The 21,683-nt window shown below is 36.3% G+C and overlaps 1 long non-coding RNA gene and 1 other non-coding gene across 3 annotated transcripts in view; one reads left to right on the plus strand and one right to left on the minus strand.

Annotated features, from left to right (window-relative positions):
* LOC118900507 overlaps positions 1 to 21,683 on the plus strand; it is a 276,568-nt gene that overhangs the window by 252,680 nt on the left and 2,205 nt on the right. The window lies entirely within an intron of this gene.
* LOC118901402 lies at positions 14,307 to 14,413 on the minus strand. The gene has a single exon (XR_005021375.1). It is a non-coding gene; the product is annotated as a U6 spliceosomal RNA (small nuclear RNA).

The raw sequence follows: 21,683 nt of genomic DNA on the forward strand, positions 1-21,683 counted from the left end.
TATAAATGATCTAGTCTTATAGTGAGTATTGGAGGAAGGCATCAACTCATAGCACCCTAGAAGAAAATTTAGAAAATATTGTTGAATTTACTTAGTTTTCTGCAAGAGCTAAAATTTTTCTCCATGAGTTCTTTTCAGTAAGAAAAAAAAATATTCTTTTGTGGTAGCATTTTCCTTTTTACTTTATATTGAAGGTGAAATGCACACCATCCAGGTTTTTCTCAAATGCTTTAACTGTTTAAATAATCTATTGAGAAATATTTTTCCTTCCTCTCTGAATTTAAAGTGTTTTCTTTGTAAATTAGAATAATTGCAAGTGTCCTTTTGTGAAGAACAGGGTTAATGTAGCCGATATGAGACTTCTATCCTTAGAAAGCCCTGCTTGCAGAGTTGGCCTTTGGTTGATGTCTGATCATTCGAATTTCAGGAGTTGATAAGGTGGTTCACCGTGCCTAGACTGCAATACAGTGTGGTTATGCTGAAATCCTGCTTTCATTCTGGGGGTCTGGAATTTTGGTACATGCTAAGTAGAGGGTGCCTACACGAGCAGCCCCCAGTAAAAACCTTGGATGCAGAGTCTCTAGTGAGCTCCCTTCGGTAGAAACAGCACACACATGTTGCTGTATTTTCTCTTCAGGAAAGAACATGCTCTGTGTGACCTCTCATAGGAGGAGGAGAGCACAAGTCTGCACACAGATTCCCCTAGAATGCCTGTGCCTCTTCCCCTTATGATTAAGTCTTAGCTGTGAATACAACTGTATGCTGAATCCTGTGAGTCTTTTTAGAGTCTCTAAACATGGAGTGGTCTTGGGCATCCCAGCAACACCTTTGCAATATTTTACATTTTTTAAAGAAACAACAAACTGTAAAAAAATTAAAAATGAAAATGTGCTGTAACTGCTGATTTATAGGTTTTTCGTCACAGAGATTGATCAAATTTTATCTCATCATTCTCACAAGCAAATAGGTCAAACTTTATTTCTTTTTCCAGTGTTACAGTAGTAGCATTTCACAGTCCCTAAAATATGATAGGACATCAGAGATATCTGGTTTCAGTAGAAATACTGAATAAAGAAAATGAAAATTTTGAAAAGAAACTCTGTTGTGTGAATGGTATAAATTTTAATCCAAATAAGGTTAAGAGTGGCCCTTTATAACTATTCAGCCCAGAGCGGGGAAAAATGTAGCTGGGCTGGTAAATGTGTAACAGCTGGCAAGCCTCTGTTGCCAGCTCTTATTTTAGATTACTCAGAGTCCTGGTTCTATGAAGTGTAACTCTGAATCCCAAAGAACCTTCAGAGGAGATTTTTGAAACTTCATTTCCTTTTTATTTTCTTGGGCTCATTAAGTTAGTAAAAGCAAAAGAAAGTGTGACTTAAAAGAAGGTATGTATGGTGATGAATAACAAGTTAGAAAAGCAGAGAGCTGTAGCTCTTGGTGCAATGAGTGTTAAGCTGATGCCTTAACGTTGCCAGTTAAACTATTGTGAAAACTTGCCATTGACTAATTGCATGCTGGCTTATTTGGAAGAGAAAGTCTGACAGCCAATTAAATAAATCTGAAATGGTTGTGTTCCCTGAGCTATCTCAAAGTACCTATTTATAAATATGCTGGGGCTTGGAAATACATTTTTAAAATGTTAGCAACAGATTTCAAAATCCTATGAATTTTATTATTATTTCATTGAAGGAAACTGTATATTACAGATTTTGCTGTACTAGAAAATAGAAATTAAAAATAAAAACTCAGTTTGCATAATGCAAAGGGATGTCTCTAGTTGCGGACTGCTTGCTTTCCCAGACTTCATCCTCCTGTCTCTATTCCACCCCATATTAGTATTAATTATTAAGTTATCAAAGGACTGGAATGACAATGCTCAACTAACTTAACCTGACCTGAGTGTGAATGGAAAAGTTATTGTCGTCTGTAGTATAAAGCATTTATACATTACTTTTTTAGTGTTTTGAAGTGTTAGGTATAACTATAAGAACCTATTTTATTGCCCTTGTTGCACAATTAATTCAATCAGTCAAAATGTGCCCACTGATAATTACCAAAAAAAACCCCATATCAATAATTTCCCCATGAATGCATTGGATTCCACACATTTTTTTTCCTAACCAGTGAGAATTCTTACCTTTATTTTCATGACTTACTACATTTAAAATTCTTTGCCTCTTCCTTGAAACATATGTCTCCCTGATCTCAACCACTTTTCTCCAGCGGTTGACAGAGGAGTATTGTAGATGTACTTGATTGAAGAGCTGTATTTTATCAAAATAACAGCTTTCTCTTGTGTATACCCTCCCAAATTTCCTGGCTACTCTGAGGAAAAGCACCATCATGCTGAACCCTTGGCCACTACTCTGATTTCTAAGTGTTAAATGATTCACCCACCATATCCAATTCTCTCCTTTCTGTTCATTTGTAGGAGAATGTACTTCATGCTTCCAGCAACTTCATAGCAACTCAGCTTCTCTCTCATTCACTGATTATATATATCTTGCTGCAAGAATTATTTCACATAAAAATATATACTCTATTTTTTCCTGCTCAGAAACTAAGAAAATCAACACCAAATAACATAGATATATATATTTCTTCCTTCTTTCCCATTTTATCATCCATAGTCTTTAGACAGGGCCTACTGCTCTAGTCCAGTGAGCCCCAATCTTCAGTCATTTGAGTAGGGCCTTCATGATTGTTGCTTTATCTGTATTCTTCCTTTATTGTTATTTACTTAATGATTTTATTTAAACCAACTCCCTAGCTGGGGTTGCCCATTTCTGTTTTAAATAAGCTCACTACCTGTTATAACCTTTGTCTGATAATATTTGTACAATTGTGGAGTTAATGTCCTCATTATAATTTTTATTTTTTAATTAATTATTTTTTATTGAAGTATAGTTGATTTATAATGTATTAGTTTCAGGTGTACAACAAAGTGATTCATATATATATATATATATATTCTTTTCCAGATTCTTTTCCCATATAGGTTATTACAAAATTTTGAGTATAGTTCCCTGTGCTACACATTAGGTCCTTGTTGTTTTTCTATTTTATGTATAGTAATCTGTATATGTTACTCCCAAATTCCTAATTTATCCCTCCCTCCTACCTTTCCCCTTTGGTAACCGTAAGTTTGTTTTCTATGTTTGTGAGTCTGTTTCTGTTTTGTAAATAAGTTTATTTGTATCATTTTTTAAGATTCCACATATAAGTGATATCATATGATATTTGTCTTTGACTTACTTCACTTACTGTGATAATCTCTAGGTCCACCCATTTTGCTGCAAATGGGATTATTTCATTCTTTTTTATGGCTGAGTAATATTCCATTGTGTGTGTGTGTGAGTGTGTGTGTGTGTGTGTGTGTGTATACCACATCTTCTTTATTCATTCGTCTGTTGATGGACATTTAGGTTGTTTCCATGTCTTGGTTATTGTAAAGAGTGCTGCAAGGAACATTGGGGTGAATGTATCTTTTTGAATTATGGTTTTCTCTGGATATATGCCCAGGAATGGGATTGCTGGATAATATGGTAACTCTATTTTTAGTTTTTTAAGGAATCTTCATACTGTTCTTTATAGTGGCTGTATCAATTTATATTCCCACCACCAGTGTAAGAGAGTTCCCTTTTTTCCACACCCTCTCCAGCATTTATTATTTGTAGACTTTTTGATGATGGCCATTCTGAGTGGTGTGAGGTGATACCTCATTACAGTTTTGATTTGCATTTCTCTAATAATTAGTGATGCTGAGCATCTTTTCATGTGCCTTTTGGCCATCTGTATGTCTTCTCTGGAGAAATGTCTGTTTAGATCTTCTGCACATTTTTTGATTGGGTTGTTTGTTTTTTTGATATTGAGCTGTATGAGCTGTCTGTGTATTTTTGAGATTAATCCCTTGTCAGTTGCATCATTTGCAATATTTTCTCCCATTCAGTAGGTTGTCTTTTCATTTTGTTTATGGTTTCCTTTGCTGTGCAAAAAGCTTTTAAGTTTAATTGGGTCCCATTTGTTTATTTTTGTTTTTATTTCCATTACTCTAGGAGACGGATCCAAAGGATAGTGCTGTGATTTATGTTAAAGAGTGTCCTACCTATGTTTTCCTCTTGGAGTTTTATAGTGTCCAGTCTTACATTCAGGTTTTAAAATTTTCTAATATACATTGAATTAAACAACATTTGAAATGTAAAACTATCTTATACAGCTCTAGTCACACTGGAATTTATTGAATCTTGTATTTAAATTACCCATTTATAATTTTGAGTCTTCCAATGTTTTTTTCCCCTATTTGAGCTCTTCTTTCCCATCTCCCCAAAACAGGTGCTCACTCATGACCCTTCATACCTACACAATCTGGCTTAAGTCAACTCCTCTGACCCTACTCTACTGATCTTTCAGCTTTTTTCCTTCTGTACTTCATGCTTGCATACTATAATATTCTAAATTTCACTTATTTTTATTTTCCAGTAGTTTAAAGGTTTTACATAAGTATTTGTGGATTTTCTCCCCCATCCCTCACTCCTTATATTCTTTCTCAAAAGTCTTAGCTTCCAGAGGACAGAGATGATTATTGTTCAGTTCTGTGATATCTCTCCCCTACCTAATACAAGGATCTGTACCCCCATAGACTTCTAATGATACTAATAAGCTAATAGCTGTATAATGGATGTATGGACAAGGCCACAATGTTTGATCTTTATGTTTTTACAGCTTTTGTTGGGGAAATAGAATCATTTCTATGGTATACAAATTAGGACTCCTTGATTTTTTTCAGGCCAGAGTAACAGCATATATAAAAAGTTTATAGGTAAGGGAAAACATGGAGTGTTGGGGACATGGGAAGAAGCTCAGAGTATCTGGAGCACAGAATGTGAGAGCAAGTGGGGAAAGGTATCATTGGGGAGGTAAGCAGGGACCATGTCAGATAGGGCCTCGGAATTTGCACTAAAGAGTCTGGATTTGGTCCTAAGAGTCAGTGATGAGCAATTGAAAGGTGACGTGTTGTATAGGAGATGGATAGAGGTGGCCCCAAAGAAGACCCAGAACTGAAAACTGATAGGGCCTTCATTGTCCTGAGCCCTGAGAAGGCATCTAGGCTGTAACACAAAGGAACAAGCACATCCAACTCCTTTAGTAAGAAACTGAAAGAAAAGATTATTAGACAATGAAACTGAGAACGTTGAGGTCAATCCTCTCATCTCAGTCTAGTCAGGAACCTCAGATAATCAGGGAGATAATCTTTATTGGAAAGTTTTTCCTATTTGGAAGTTATATCAATATGCCAACATATCTCAGAGAAAGCACTAGTATTACAAAAAATTATTAAATTTTATTGTTGCCATAGTGTGCAAGTCATTTAATAGTGAATATGATATCAAAGAGCAAGTGCTATGAGTATCTATACAGAAGCTGAATTATTAAGAAAGAAAACAGAAAGGTTATCTACAGAAGATGACTGCAGATAGACTGGTTAAAAAAGTAGTCCCAAAGCTGGGATAATGTTTCACAGAAACTCTTTATTTGGAAAGCTTATGGCAAGTCTGTGGAGGCACTCCTGATGAACTGATAATTTATATAAAGAATTAACACTATTATTGTTGTTGTAAAAGCCTTACCACATAAGTTAGTTTTTTGAACTACATACACTTGCATATAATTTTTATTGATCAGATATGTAAAAACAGGATAAGTTAGACACCCTTTTAAGCTCTTTCCTAGACCTAGGGTTTTATCATATTTAAAAAAATAATTACTGTTACCACTATGGAACAGGGATAACATAGAGAGATAACACTACTAGCACATTATACTAAAGAAGAAAAAAAGGCAAAGCAGAGGGAGGGAGGAGAATGGGACTAAGAGGTGCTGCTTTACTTGCTTCCTATCCTTGGTCATGGGCTATCTCACACTGAGAATGCAAAGGCTGAAGCCAAGGACAAAGGAAGCCTTCCTCCACCAGCAGGAGCAAGGCTGAGGACAGCTGTGACCTTTCTGACCACGGAATCAAAACGGTGTCTCTGCTACATCTATTTTGTGCCAGAAAAACTTTAACCCTGCTTTCTAATAGCCAAGGGTAACACTGTTTTGTTCATAGTTTTACAATATCTCACTTAGTATTAGGTTTTGAAATAATCACATTCAGAAATAGTTGAATCTGTTCAAAATACTAATTAATGTTTTATTGAATGAAAGCTTAAAAAAGCAAATCACCTTTCCAAAGGAAAGCACAAAGTCATCAAACTAGTCACACTTTATACTTTGTTTTACCTGGAATTTTCCAGTAAAGACTTCTGGGCATAGAGTAGGTACCCAATAAATACAATGGAATAGAACAGTTTTAAGGGAATAATGGAAACCCATAATTCAGAAATCTACTTTATATCTTGTTCATAAATGTCTTCATATGATATATTTTTAATGTCACATACAAATTTTAAAAGAAATTTCTATTGCATGCCAACTTCAGAAGATATCAAGTCCAAACTTTGCAAAATGCATAAAAATAAATAATTCAACTGTATTAAATAATATTAAAAGTTATTTACATGATGTGGTCTTGGATTCAGACTAATGAGGGCATAATGCCTCCTTGCAGTGCCTTCTTCTGACATCTCAGGGTGCCAAGTTGTTAATTCTGTGTGTGGTTATTTACTGAATATCTGTATCCCCTATTAGATAGTCCCCTTTGTGAAGACTAAAAGGTGCATCCCTGGTGTCTAGAATTCTTAATAAATATTTAGTAAATGAATGAAAAAAGGGAAAGGGAAGGCAAGGGATGAGGACTAACATTCCTTGATGACGTACTATATGCCAAAGCCCATCACGCTCTGAACATGATTAAGCTTTTAAACTAAAAATGAAAAAAGGAGGTTAAAAAGTAGTAATTTGAATATATTTGTTCTTACAATGAAATAAGAAAAGACTGTAATAAAATAAGGCCAATAAAGAGAGTAAAGAAATAATTCTTATTTCACTATTGGTTTAAATTTGTATAATTGTATGCATTTATAGATTGTAATCATCACATTTTCTAGTTTCTGTATTTGATGCTTTGCTCTCTTAGGGCCTTGCTGACCCTGGAGGGACTGTCCCTCCCAGGGCTAACTAATTCCTAGAGATAGCAAACAACTCATCTAGGAGTGTGCCTTTTACATGCAAACTGACCAATTCAGAGCCCATATACCAACCACCTCCTTTAAAGTGCTGTCACACTCTGGGCCACTATCCATCTGCCCTGATCACTTCAGGGCTAGGTACCAGACTACTAGGGACAGTCCCTACATCCCAGAGCCCACTGAAATTATTCAAACTAGCCAGCCCTGAGGCTGCTTACCCTGCCTTGCTTGTTCCTTCCTGTGGAAACCACAATAAAGGCTCTTGCCCCCATTTTCTCCTTGTTCCTTCTTTCTGAGTGACCCTGGTGCTTCCCCATGTGGCCCTACATGGTGTGGCATGTCCCCTCCTCTTGGGACCTGTGATTATAACAAACTATCGTTTCAGTGGCAATTACTGTCTCCTGATCTATTGGCATGACATACTAAACAATAACAAAACCTACATTTTAAAACATAGTTTCATTGTAAAAATTCTCTTCATTATAAATATTAAAAGAGAAACAATGATCAGATCACAGTATATAATATATAATATCTGTTAATTAGAACTTCTGCCTTATGAGTTAATTGAAGTTTTCTAAATTATTACACTGAGAAAACCCTCTTATTATGGTATTTCATTTAATAAGATCATTACACAGAAGCTTTTCAATAATTTGGTTTTTTACGAAGTTTTATCCTTCCAACTAATACAATTTACTGACAAGTTAAACAAACGTAGATTAATTTTATAGGAATAAAGATTTTGAAAAGAGACTAAAATTCTAATGATAGATACAAAGAGTATTTTATTCTGTTACTGTATTTTTGTAAGAAATAATAATATTTTGTTCCAAATCCAATTTGGAGTGCATTCAGAGGGGGGAGACTTGATGAAACACCAAATAGGTTGTATTATCCATGTCCACAATCCCTTATTCACAATTCGAAGATCTAAAACATTTTGAAAACCGAAACATATTTCATAAGTTTGTGGCAAAGTCATTTGGTGGCAAAACCTGTTCTGAATTAATGAGGTTATTTGTATCTTTACTTACTCTTCTTGAAGGTAAATATTCATACTTATGCTACAGAAATATTAATGTGTTTTTTGGGGGGGTGATGAACCAGACCATGGTGGGAATATTAAATATGTGCCATTTACATGCTGTCATATTCTGAAATTTATTTAAAATTCTGAATTTTGAATACAGCTATCCACAAGAGTTTCAGATGAGGGTTTGTGGGCCTAATTCAGTGTGTATGTGTGTTCATGTTGCTTGCATGTTTGTTTTTTTTTTAAACATCCTTATTGGAGTATAATTGCTTTACAATGGTGTGTTAGTTTCTGCTTTATAACAAAGTGAATCAGCTATACATATACATATATCCCCATATCTCCTCCCTCTTGCGTCTCCCTCCCACCCTCCCTATCCCACCCCTCTAGGTGGTCACAAAGCACCAAGCTGATCTCCCTGTGCTATGCAGCTGCTTGAATGTTTTGGTCATGCAGACATGAACTGTTTCCCCTTCTTTGTTTAATATTTAATTTTACTAAGTATTGTGACTCCTGTATTAATTTTTCTTTAATTAACTTGAAAGAATGCAATAAAGTTACTGGACCAACATTTTAAGACAAATCTTGGTGGTTCCCTGTGTAGGGGGCACTGAAGGTACAAAGATAACTAAGACCCAGTTACTGCACTCCAGTGAGGACAGATATGAAATAAATAATAGTGACACAGTGTGACAAATGCTGTTAAAGTGGTGTTCAATGTGCTTTTGGTTCAGAGAGAAGGGAACTACTACTTGCCTGGGGGAATTTGGTAAGGCTGCAGGGAAGAGGAGATTTGGCGGAAGGAAAGAAAGGAAAGGCAGTTCATCAGATAATGAAATGGGAAAGAGTTACTCAATCCCAGTACTATTGGATCTCAAAACAAATGGGAACTATTAATATGATCCCTTAAATAACTTGACATACTGTAACTCTTGCTAAAGTTTAAACTCTTCTCATTAGTATTGTTCTGTCAGCAGTGAGAGACATTGTTAAGCTTTTCGGCATCAATAGAAGTTCTTAAAGAAAAGCAGCCCGGGTTTTGATATGTCATTGCATTGAAGCAGAATATAATGCTATTTGCAGGATTTATAATAATAAAATGCCAGTGCAGTTTGGATTATCTTCAAGGAGCCATCCTCAACCAAATGCCATATATCCCTGTCCCACAAGGCAGTTCCTTGGACGGGAATGACTGTGAGACACTTGAGTGCATTTTACTCATCCATAAAAGTCATATTAGTAAGGTAAATATAGGAGCCACTTCATTCCTCATAAATGTAACCATCTGCCTGCAGTGGTGTGGTATTTAAAGCTCAGGTTAGGCTTGACAGTGCTGAAGTTCAGCCTGGTATTTTCAAATGCTCAACTCCAAGAAGCGCCAACAGCAAAGATAGGATGATCTGTTGGATCTCTTTCAAGGGAGGAAGATGACAATGTGGTTTTAAGCAGTGGTGTAAAGGGAAAAGTTTATAGGCAAAACTAAACTAAAATAAAAATTTAAAAAATCCCCACTCCCATTTCCATCTGCTAAGTTATTTTGGGGGAAAACTTTAACATTATTATTAACGGTGTCACTAATTTTGCAGCTGGAGCCCCTTTTCACTTTGCATCATGGTTGACACAAATCACAGATAATCACTGTACAATAAATCATTTGAAAAATACATAGAGGCAATGAGCCAAGAAAGATATTTAGCATTTAATCGAAGGTGACCTAGTGTTTTTCACCTACCACCTATAAAATGAAACATTCAATTTAATCACGAAGCAGTGTTAATTCAGAGGAAAAATGTTGATCCTTGCAACAAGCAGGTGGTTTGGAATAGATTAAAATAAAAAATACTGAACCAAGAGTTTAGGGGCCTGGTTTCCGGTTGGAATTCTGAAACTTCATAACTGATTCCCTTAGGTAATGTATGCAAGTCCTGGGAATTTCAGATTATGCAAATGTAAAATCTACAAGGTTAGATTATATGGATTCTAAGGTCTCTTTCAACTTTAAATCTTATACTGTAGGCTATGACCATGTATGGATCTAATAGTGTTGATACTTGGCTTTTAAGGTGGGTTATTTTGCCTCACAGCTTCATTCTTTATGCAATTGTTAATAAAGTAATACTAGCTAATCTTTCATAAATGATGTCAGTTAAAACAGCTGACATACATAATCATCTCAATTCTTTAAAGTTTTTGCAAAGTGAATGCCTAGCTTTCTGTCAGACTCAATGTATTACCCGAGGATAATTAGAGAATACATTATGCATAAAAAGAAACTATTTATCTGATAAAAAAAAACTGTAAAGCCCATACATATTATACCTTATTTGAGAAACCATTATAGCAGTAAAAAAAATCTTTGATAGCAGTCCATTTGTCATCTAGCCTAGGCCCCTTAGCAAACTCTCATGAGATCAATCCTGTGATAAATGAAGAGGCACTGAAATCTGTGTCAAAGTCTGACACATCATGCAAAACATTACTCACAAAGAACAGGTAAATCAAAAGACTGGGAATTGTCAACGCTACATCCCAGGTATATCTTTTCCAGCTTTAAAAAATAGATCCCGGGCTTCCCTGGTGGCGCAGTGGTTGAGAATCTGCTTACCAATGCAGGGGACGCGGGTTCGAGCCCTGGTCTGGGAAGATCCCACATGCCGCGGAGCAACTAGGCCCGTGAGCCACAATTACTGAGCGTGCGTGTCTGGAGCCTGTGCTCCGCAACAAGAGAGGCCGCGATAGTGAGAGGCCCGCGCACCGCGATGAAGAGTGGTCCCCGCTTGCGGCAACTAGAGAAAGCCCTCGCACAGAAACGAAGACCCAACACAGCCAAAAATTTAAAAAAAAAAAAAAAAAAAAAAAGATCCCATTGCTTTATTGTTAATTCATGCTCTTAAACACAGCTGCCTATCCCCCAAAACTTCAGCCGTCATATTTTTTTCCAGTTCTTAAATGACACGTATTATGCGCTTGAAACTATTTTAAGTGCATTACATATATTTATTCATTTAATTATCACACCAACTTCTGAGTTGGTACTATTAGTACCTTCATTTTACATGAGGGAACTCAGAACAGAGATGTTTAAGTAACTTGTACTGGTCACATAGCTAGAAAGTTGTTGAGCTGGGATTTAAGGCTAGAACTTGAAGGGAAATGCTGTAAACTTAACTAGTATGCTCCATTGCAGTAATGAAGAGCTGCTCAGATATATTTCTGTCTGGTTTTCACGGTCTCATGTATAAATGTAGAACTGTTGTAGGTTGCCTACACATACGATATCTTTTGCAGCAGATTATTTTGGGTTGGTAATTTTAAAAATAAAAATTGTAGCAGAATGGAAACAAGGAATTTCTTTAACTCTGAAGTCCTTAAGTCCTATAATATGGTTTTGTTAAATGTGTTACTGATCAAGTGCAACATGAGGTAAAAGAAGCACTGGTTTTCTAGTCACTCTAAAGACACTGTCTCCAATAATAAATAGCAAAATTGTATATTCATGATCTTGTATCACTGTATGAACGTCAACACATTTTTTAATGTTTTTGAATATTGGTACACTTCAGGGACATACTTTAAAAAGTAGATATGACTAAGTGTATAATAATTCTAATGGGATATGACAAGACTTTCAATCTTTTATAAGTGTTGTTTGATTAGATTGTGGAAAAATTATTTATCATAATTTTTTTATCCATTTGTTAATCTGAGCAGAAATCTCTTTTACGGTCAATGGGTTAGATCCTTAGAGGTGTGTACCTCAAAAAGTTGTTGGTTGATGGTAAGCAAGTCACATAGTTTAAAAACTCAATTTTTACCCAAGTTTGTTGAAAAAGGTCATGTTGATAAGTATTTTGTGGGAAAGAATGATGGGCGTATTATCACTAGAAGGAAGTACCATAAATTTCACGGAAATATATTTTCAGGTGGCTATTTGACATAGTTTAAAAAACTGGAAAATTGATTAAAACACAGTATCAATATAAACATTTGTTTTGTAGCCCAAGTTTCAGTGTGAACTTCTGGGGGAATGTCTTAAGATGTGGCTGTGTTGTAATAGTTTGTGGAAATGGATTGGTATGATGATTGTTAGCTAATTTTCCAAGTGACGTTCCCCTGCTCTCTCTGTTTATACAATATTTCTAATGTAATAGGCGAGTTGAATCACAGTAGTGCGTTGTTAGTAGGAACGATTCCTTGCTTGTAAGAAACATAAAATATTATAAATATGTGGATATGGAAAAATAGTGATTTGAGTTCTTATGATGTAATATCCCAAACCACAGCTGAACACTCCATTTTTTTTTTTTTTTTTTACAAACTCAATCACTACCAGACTTTGCTGATAATCCCACTCTGAAGGGCAGACTTGTGAACTTCCAATGCCTAGAGCTGCACATCACTATTTTTTTTTTGAATGTTTCTCACGTATTTTGCAAAGTCTAACTTTTGGGTTGTACTATTAACTCAATTTCACAAAACATAATACTTATCTTTGGTAAAAACCAACAGCAGTCATATTATTTCCTCAACTCTTAGCCTCCTGGCATGTCTGAGTTGTGAAAATAAAGTATTCTACTTTTAAATGAAAATATCTGTTTCATACTTTATTGATAATTTTATATGCCACCCAATATAATGCAGAGTTGGATTTTTAAAGTTAGAATTATTAGTAATACTACCATGCTACTACTATTAATGATAACGAGGAAAATCACTACTATGTAGTAGCATATTTTTAAAATGTAGTATTTTGGCTTAGGCTTTACTTAGGATATACATTAATATACTCAATGTTTAGCATTAAAGCTTCCTAGTCTTAAAGGCACTTACCTGTTTTAGGCCTCTTTGTTGATCCAAGTTAAAAAAACCAATATTTTTCCTTTTATGCATATGATAGCTACAAATTAACAAAACTTCCAAGCTCAGAAACAAAAAGCCAATTATATTCAAAGATGGGAAATGCTTGGCAGGCATCCCACCTCTTTTCCTCCCATGCTCATGACAGACATTAATCATTGATCATGGCCAGAGGCAGCCTCTGACCTCTCCTCAAAATAGTGCTCTAGGAGCCACAATCAGTCAGTCAGGGATGGTTAAGGGAGCAGACTTATCTATCACGAACAGATAAATAAAGATAGAGTGTGACACATTATCCATAATTCTCTCCTATCTGTATCTATAAACCAATATGGATCCATTATATATAAACTTAGTGAAGGAAATGAGCCATTAGTTTGTAAGAAAGCAAATGGAGAGACACGATCACGCAAAAGTTATTGTAATTTTTCTATGTCCTTTTGGACCTACAGAGAAAGCATGTCCCTATATGAAGCTATCAGTTTTGGAAAGGGAAGTTAGCAAGGATTTTAGCCTCAAGAATTCCTTCCACAGGAAATGTGGCATTGCAAACTTAAGGGCTGGGCTACTCAGAGGAAATCTGCTGCTGTGTTTCCATATGTCAGGGGAGCAAACCTTCTTTGGAAGAGCCATACCCAGGCTGGCTAAGAATAGAAATGGACTGTGTGGCAGTGAAACTGAAAATAGTTTCCTCTTGTCCTTATTTATTCAGTTTTAGGGGGGGCCTTCCCTTTATAAATTATACATTTTTTTAAACATCTTTATTGGAGTATAATTGCTTTACAATGGTGTGTTAGTTTCTGCTTTATAACAAAGGGAATCAGTTATACATATACATATATCTCCATATCTCCTCCCTCTTGTGTCTCCCTCCCACCCTCCCTATCCCACCCCTCTAGGTGGACACAAAGCACTGAGCTGATCTCCCTGTGCTATGTGGCTGCTTCCCACTAGCCATCTATTTTACATTTGGTAGTGTATATATGTCCATACCACTCTCTCACTTCGTCCCAGCTTACCCTTCCCACTCCCCATGTCCTCAAGTCCATTCTCTACGTCTGTGTCTTTATTCCTGTCCTGCCCCTAGGTTCTTCAGAACCTTTTTTTTTAGATTCCATATATATGTGTAAGCATACGGTATTTGTTTTTCTCTTTCTGACTTACTTCACTCTGTATGACAGACTCTAGGTCCATCCACCTCACTACAAATAACTCAGTTTCCTTTCCTTTTATGGCTGAGTAATATTCCATTGTATATATATGCCACATCTTCTTTATCCATTCATAAAAATATGGAACGCTTCACGAATTTGCATGTCATCCTTGCACAGGGACCATGCTAATCTTCTCTGTGTCATTCCAATTTTAGTATATATGCTGCTGAAGTGAGCACAAATTATACATTCTTGATTGTAAGTTTTAATGGTGACCTATTTACAAGCATTAGAAATTGAAAACAGCTATTAAATTTGAAAATCTTTTTGTGTATGTTGGGGAAGAGTAGGATAAGCCTACTAGGAAAAGAATGTATTATTTGATCTGTACCAAAAAATCCCAAATAAGCAAGCAAACCATAATTTCAAAGTATTAAATCTGTAAGTTTAACAAATAAGTGTTACATGCTTTCTTACTGGGGTCCCAGTAATACTCCCAGTATGCCTAACATGACATAAACTCACTGTCTTAGCTTGGGCTGTCATGAAAAAAATACTATAGACTCAGTGGCTTAAACAACAGTGGTTTATTTTCTCACAGTTCTGAAGGCTGGAAGTCTGAGATCAGGGTGCCAGCATGATTGGGTTCTGTGAGAGCAGTCTTCCTGGCTTGTAGATGGCCACCTTCTTGCTGTGTCCTCATATGTCCTTTCCTTGGTACATGCACTGGGAAGAGGTCTCTCTCTCTCTCTCTTCCTATTCTTATAAGACCACTAATCCTATTATGAGGGCCCCACCCTCATGACCTTATTTAACCCTAATTACACTCTTAACACCCCATCTTCAAATACCATCACATTGGTTGTTAAAGCTTCAACATATGAATTGTGGAGGGTGAGCACAGACATTCAGTCTATAACACTCTCAAAGGATTACTTTGATTGGTTGATCTTAAAAAACATGTGTTTCAAGTTTTACTAACTCCCAACAACTAATTTGAGAAATATATAAAGTTTTCTACCAAGAAAATTGGAGGATGATAAGAAAAACTGTTAGAATTTTAAGAGAGTACTTTAAGAGTATAGTAAGGTGATCAGATATAAAAGTCAATATACAAAAATCAATAACTTTCTTAATATTAGCAATACTCAATTAGAAAACGTAATGATAAAAGGGATCTCATTCATAATAGCAACAAAATCCATTTTATACTTAGAAATAAATAGGAAATATGCAAGATTTTTATGAAAACGGTGTTTAAAAATCTACATAAATAAAATGTTATTCCATATTTCTCAGTGGGAAAACTCAACATTGTGAAGATGTTGATGAGCTGGTTCTCAAGCACGTATGAAAGAAAGAACAGCAATGCTGAGCAAGTTACATTTTTAAAAAAGAGAATCATGGGATTTGAACTACTACTCATAAGAAGAACATAATATTAGGCAATTTAAACAGTGCATTTTGGCATAGGAATAAACAAACACATTGGTAGAAAAAAATAGAATGGAAACCCAAGAGTATAGTTTATAGTAAAGATGTCATCTCTAATTAGTAAAAGTGTAAGTGTTCAAAGCTTCTCAATTAATCACATTATGACAATTGGCTCTCCTTTTGGGGAAGAAATTAAACTCATAGTTCATATCATAAGCAAAGATACCTTTTGGAGAGACTAATGAGAATAAATGTTAAGAACAAATTATAAAAGTATTTGAAGAGAATATAGAAAAAATTTCATAACTCTGGGAACTGGGAAAGCTTTCCTAAGTAATACACAAAATTCATATGTCATATAAGAAATTATTTATAATGTTGACCTCATAAAAACAAAAATCTTCTATGGGACAACAATAAAAAAGAAGTTAAATGATAAGCTACAGACTAGCAGAAATATTTGCAACAGGTATAAAAGATTTGCAATATATAAAAGGTGCCTACATATGAATATTTAAAACACAAAGAACCAAATAGAAGATAGACAAAGGATACAAAGGACCATTTACAAGAGAAATGCATATGGCATACATGTGAAGCTCAGCATGTAAAAATTAGATAATATTTACCAAACTTTAAAGTAACCCTAATCTTTGACTTTGCAGTCTACTTCTAGGAATCTGTCCCACAGAAATACTCACTCACAGTAAAACACGTTTACAAGAATATTCTCTTTTATAATAGCAAATAGTAGAAACAAACAGAATATCACCAACAAAGGAGACAGTAATAAAATTACAGAACATTCCATTGTTATAGAGAAAGAATAAGATCTGTACATATTAAAATAGAAAATTCTTTAAGACCCAGGTAAAAAGAAGTTGCCATAGCATAATAGAATCGTATGTAAATGTATATGACCCATAAATGTACAAATACTTTGTGTTTATTTTTTTGTTCTATATGCTTTTGTATGGATTGATTCTTCTACTGTGAGAATATATTCATGTGTTTCTTGTTTAACTGAAAAAAAATGTTTTTTAAATCAGAGACGAGTATTCAAGGAAGATCAGGCCTAGTGGCTCAAACTCTTTTCACATGATAGACAGCTGCTTCAAGGAGGGTTTGAGAATCACATGTCTGTCACTAATGTGGTTTGGGCCTCTTTGTACTTACATTTCCTCTTGACCTCTGGGTTTGCTACCAGTTTTCCTTTTCTGGAGGGTGTTGAAATGGGCATAAAAAGAAATTCTTTAAGAAAGTTTAGATCCTTGTTATACAAAATTGCATTGCTGGAAGGGGTTTTAGATATGATCTAATGCAACTCTCAAGTTTTACGTGGAATCCTGATTTCCGAGATGGCCAGGGAATGTTGATGGGATTTTCACATTTCTCATGCTTGAGTCACATCCCCTTATCCAGAAACCTGGGAAAACTTTACCACTGAAAACTCAAATAGGGTGGTACTACTCCCCCAACTTTTAAGCCAACAGTGTAAGAAAACAAAAAGGTAATTTCATTCAAAAGATTAAAATTAATAAATATTTTTTCAGCAAACAAATGAGTACTGTGATGCCACCTGATGACCCACAAAAAGTGACTCCCAGTATTATTTTAATTATCTGTATTTGTACCTTTTAATCCATAAATTCCTGCCATATTACCTTCCATCAACTCTTTCCATCACTAGCCTGGTTGTTTTATCTCCATTTGTCAAATCATTATAGTGGGGCAGTTGGCCAAGTTGGTATGTTTAAGCCATGTCATATTCTCTTAGTTGGGTCCTGTGTGTCCTAAGGGCCCTTCAAGAAACTCACTTGTCTCCTTAGATATTGGTAAGGAAAAGTCAGAAATCTCTCCTTCCAATATGATGATTTTTGTTCTTAGCGAGAGCACTGCTTTGGCGATTATGTGCCCAATACCTTTGCTCAGAGCCTATCTGATTTGCATCCAGCTAAACTGCCTCTGTGCACTCAGATATGTGTCCCTATAAAGAGACCACCTCCTCACTTTTAGAACTCCAGTGTACCTTGACCTATGCTTGAATGGACTACAGCTCCGACTATAAGATCAAATAGGTCATTAAACCCCCTGAGCTCTTGAATTGCTCTTATTTAGTCCTCACATGAATAATTTGCATAGTGCAAAAGTCATTGGGAAGCCATGATTCCTCTCTGGAGCTCCAAGCTGGCTTCCCATAGGGGCCTGTGTTCCATTCTAACTGAGTTTATCAAGCTATAAATTCCTGACTAAAGCCCAGAACCTTGAGACACAAGGAGGTTAGGAGAATGACTGCTCCAGCATCTCCGGTCACCCAGATATTTGCGGAGAATGCACAAGGACCTTGGACTCCTGAATCTAAGGCCAGTATAATAAATTTATAACTTAAGAAACATGGTTTTCAATTTTTAAAATTTTTCTGTGAAAATGAAAATCACTGTGATGGAAATGTTCTTTCTTTTCTAAGTTCTTTAACGTTATATTATCTTTATATGTTTACAATGGAAGGAAATGATCCTACTGCCTGCCAGTGAATGAGGGAGTGAATAGAGCTGATGAAACAGAGCTAATATTCAGCATAAGCTTCTATAGTTTCGTTTGTTTGATGTGGTGGCCCTTGGGCCTACAGAACTACACCTTCTGTTTATGCTTCCAAGTGTTCCTTTTATCTTCAGAAAAAAGTGTAAAGGGGAAGTTGCCAATATTAGTCCACCTTTTGGGCCCAAGCCACAGTTAAACTTAGATGTAAAAGAGATCAAAGCATTTCCATTCTGATCCAAATAGCTGCAGCCCAGCAGTGTAGCTGGTGGCAATATAAAAATGGCTGAACACTTTCTGATTTGGAATATCTAAGTGATACATTCTAGACTGCAAGGCAGAAAAAGAGGCAGTATGCATGCCTGCTTTTGAAATGACTGCCTGCCTTCTAGGATTTGACAAAGAAACACTTGTTTAGACTTTGGTATATAATCTAGTAAGAAGCCCTCAGGTACTCCTGAAGGCTTCCTTAGGGGGTTTCTATGGATGGACATTTTCTCTCACTTCCCCTAAGTTGATTTTGCACATGGTCCTTCTATGCTTCTTTTAGGTGAAGCCAAACTGTTGAGGATTACTCTTTGCAAAATGGCAGCAACTCTCCCTTCCCCTCCCTTTTTTATAAGTGCTTGTCTGTTCTGAGATTGATAAAGCATCAGACTGGTATCCCTGGAGGATAGAGAGAAGACTCTTGGTCTCTGCAGGAGTAGGGTCACTAAATTATTTGTTATCCAAACCACTTTTGTGAGTGAAAGGGGCACTATTAGTAACTAAACCTGGATAATTGGAGTAAGCTGAGACTGTCTTGACAAATTGGAATGTATGGTCACCTGGTATGTAGGGCAATGTGTGACGTCTGGTGTCTAGAACCTCAATTCTAATGCTTCTTTACCTGTGCAAAATTGGACATTTTCTAGTTCCTCCCTTAGATTATTACAGATGATCATTTTATGCTGTTGATAACAAATTTAGCAATAAGATAATTAATTTCCATATGACTCAGAACACAGCCCCCTTGTTAAGTAATATAGCTCCAGAACAGAATTTGTTGCAAAGAAAATGTTCTGTGCCAATTCTTTAAAGAAGTCTTTCAAGTGCATTTTTTTTTAGGATGCCACCACCCACTGTTTACAAAGAAAGTCTTTAAGGGAAGCAGCAGACCCCTCAGGCCATTTCTAGCAAAGAGATGTACATTTAGTACCAACAACACAAAAACACTGTTGTAACTACACCCAAACTGATTTTTGCACCCAACATATTTTTGTCTTCAAACTGCAGTCGGATTGCCGTGTTTCCCTTCTGTTTGTTTCACCACTTCCCTTCTAAATATTTTGCATCATCCTGGAGGTTTTCCCAAATGTGGCCTGCTCACTGGAGAGCCATATTCCTCTGACTTGTGGCATTAGGTTGTGTCGCCATGGCAAGGCTTGTTTATCATAAGGGAATACTTTATAGGATGGGCACCTCTCACAACAATTTCAACCTCTTTTCCTCCTCTTCTCCCACATGCTCAGATATTCTGAGACAGCAGCCCAGATATGGCTTTCTCTAATCATAAGTTGCATTCCTAGAGTGTGAACTTTTCTTTGCTCTGCTTTCAAGATAGGGAAATTTTTGGCTCTGTTTATTTCTTTCAAACTGGGCAGTACCCTCTTGACTGTTATGACTAATTCACTTGACAGGGCTGGAATCTCCTCATAGTTCTCTCCAGGTAAATCCCGTCGCTCAAACTTGTGGGGGGAAAAATGCCAGAGGGGGCAAAGGGTGACCTCGTGGTGGTCGCAGCCTATCCACTGGACAGAGGCCTCTGTTGACCATGGGGATTTTTTCCAAGAGAAGGAACGCTTAGTCAGAACCTGACAGTTCTTATACTCTCACATTCCTGCAGAGGAACCAGCTTGGGGAGAGATAAGAGCCCTGGGTTGACACCCTGATTATGCCTACCTTTTTATTTGTTAAATGTGGAAATTGACTTCATCCAATTAATAAGAGCAGGAAACAGTTTTTGTTTTCTCTTTGTAGGAAAACATGAAGTAACAGTTTTATCTTAATTTGTCAGGCATTGCCCAAGAGACTACAGCCATGTGGGCTGGTGGCCAAAAAATCTCTCTAAGTCCCAAGTACTAACACCCAGATATAAAAAGAATGCTAATTGGTTTTCCAGCTGAAAAATAATAAGGTACTTGGTGCCAAAAATGCTGTATGGCATGGAAACCCCAAGTTTATACAATAGGGCCTGATTGCAATCTGGGGGCTCCATTTGTACTCATATGTAGAGCTAAACAAAGGGAGGTGTTTCGCTCCTCTGCCTTTGTAGAAAGCCTCTGCTCCAGATCTCAGCCTGGTGTTGCACCAGGCTTCCCACAGTCTTCCTGCCAAAGCTCCAAGTTTTTTCCTGGCTGCCATTCAGGAAAGTACAGCTCCGTCCGTAGGGTGGAAAGTTAAAAAGCCCTTGCCTGGATACGCCGAAATATATACAAACACTGCTTGACGTATGGAGCAGGCAGGTTTTGCACAGGCTGCTCCTGCCTGCATTCTAAGGGAAAAGAATGCAAGATTTTTAAAAGTCATTTTAGTAAAGCAATGGAGCTATTAGCTGGAAGAAAAAAGTATTTTTTAAAGCAAATTCAGCATTCCCCTTAAGCCCAACAATTAACTATCTTAGTTTCATTAGTAAAATATCAACGAATTTACAAGAGCCCATCCAGCTTGGGCCATTTTTAACTTAAGGACGTGTTTAGTATAAATAGGAAGATACTGAATGTAGAGAAGATCATTGGAAGTGACCTGGTGAGAGTCACTCTTGGGCTATTGGTACAGCTCAGGCTGGGGCTGGTACTCTGATGCATATTGGCTGATTGCTAGCCTTGCCTGTGGCTTCACACCTTGACTCCAGGTCTACATCACTGATGAGAAAGTGCTTGAATTGAAAGGATCTCTTAATACTTAGAACCCTACTCTAATTATTTCCAGTTGATGGTAAATACCACTGTTGAATTCACAGCATTTAACCAATATTATCCAAAATGCTTTTTAATTATAGTTAATACTAAAATACACTATTTTCTGTCACCAATAATGGTTATAGGCTATGACCATTACACTAGTCATGCATGTAAAGATGCAACTAAGTTTAAAATTTTGTTAAAAAAAGAACTACTTTGATAATAGAAGTAAAACATAGTCTCAAAATAACCAACTTTTGCCAAAGTATACAGAGAATAAAATAGGCTATAAGCGTCCATTGATGTGTAAAAAATGAACTGTTTTTAACAGAAACTGGCAAGCGTTGTCTGTTCCTTTCTATCAATGCTTTTTTCTTGTTTATTACTTTTTGGTTGTTTGTTATTATTAGTGCATTTCCCCTAGAGTAGTGGGACAGAATGGTATGTATTTAAGAATTTAGAAAGCATTTATTTAAAAGTACTGCGCATCAGGATTTTTTACGTGCAGGAGAAACTAAGGAGTAGAAGACCATTGAATTAGTATGTCTGACCTTTAATCAGGTTCATCCCCACCAAGCTAAATTAATTTTCCAGT

Source organism: Balaenoptera musculus, chromosome 9, assembly GCF_009873245.2.
Source record: "Balaenoptera musculus isolate JJ_BM4_2016_0621 chromosome 9, mBalMus1.pri.v3, whole genome shotgun sequence".
Classification (NCBI taxonomy): domain Eukaryota; kingdom Metazoa; phylum Chordata; class Mammalia; order Artiodactyla; family Balaenopteridae; genus Balaenoptera; species Balaenoptera musculus.